Raw genomic sequence first — 1,318 nt, forward strand, 5'->3', positions numbered from 1 at the left:
ACCTAGTTACCCATAACACTCTTCTCTGAGATGTTAACGTAAATCTTCACAGAAGTGGAAATACAGCTTAAGACATCCAAAGCAAACAAAACAAAATTGTCTATGTTAAAGTTCAAGTGTTTGAACAAAGACCTCTCAAGGATATTCTTAAAATTGTGATCAATACAGGAATTAAAGTTGACTGGTCTCTGCTTGCATTTAATATACCTATGCATAATGTTTTCCAAATGCTCACCTTAAGTCACAAATAGAAAATGTAGTCTGTTAACGGTTTTAGAAGAACAACAAAGTAACATGCCAACCAATATTTTCATAGGTACAGAAACATCAGATGGTGGCTACAGAAAGACCTTTTAGCAGGATAAATTTGTTTTAGATGTATGCAAATGCTACAGATTTTTACAATTACTTTGCTACTAATTTCAGAATCTTGATGTCATTTTTCAAAACTCTAGACATAAAACTCAAAACGGTCATCACTTTCAACACAGGCTGTCCAATGTTCAAAACATTGCGATGTGCATTCATATCTATATATAGAAATCTTGCACTAGCAAAATCATTGGTTCAAAAAACTAATTTATTGTGAAACACCATGTGAAATGTTACTTTAGATCCCCCGCACAATCAATACCCATAGTGTCACTTTGTCATTGTACATACAATCCTTGAATATTGTTGTACAAAATAGGTGATACATGTTTCATTATGATAATAGATGAAAATGCATCCCTGTAAAAGCACTGCAGTGGTAGAAAGAATTCTACAGACACAGTGGAGTCATTGAACACAATCTGAAATGTTGATGAAAAACAATATATATTATAATATCCTCAGCTGCCAGTGTTTTCCTGTAAAAACAACAGTTTTTTTTCAGTGTTTAGAAATAGTATTTCAATTCAATTCAATTTTATTTTATTTATGGTATCAATTCACCACAAGAGTTATCTCAAGACACTTTACAGATAGGTCTAGACCACATTCTATAATTCACAAGGACCCAACAAGTCTGGTAATTCCCCCCTGGATTTGAGTAAATGTACTGCATTACTTTCCATCACTGAATAAATATACATTTATATTTATGCACATGGTCTCATGCATATGCCAATACACACACTTAAACTCAGACATGATCCAAGGAAAGGACAGAGACCTGAGCAGTCCTCTGATAGGCAATTAGCTTGTGAAGTGACATAGACATGCACGCAAAGTCTCTGAAAACGCACGCACGCATGCACACACGTAGAAGCAGAGCTGGCTTGCTCTCTTGATAGGCAATTAACTTTATTCAGACACCTCATCAGCAAGTGAACAA

The sequence above is a fragment of the Etheostoma spectabile genome, chromosome 2 (assembly GCF_008692095.1).
Source record: "Etheostoma spectabile isolate EspeVRDwgs_2016 chromosome 2, UIUC_Espe_1.0, whole genome shotgun sequence".
Taxonomy (NCBI): domain Eukaryota; kingdom Metazoa; phylum Chordata; class Actinopteri; order Perciformes; family Percidae; genus Etheostoma; species Etheostoma spectabile.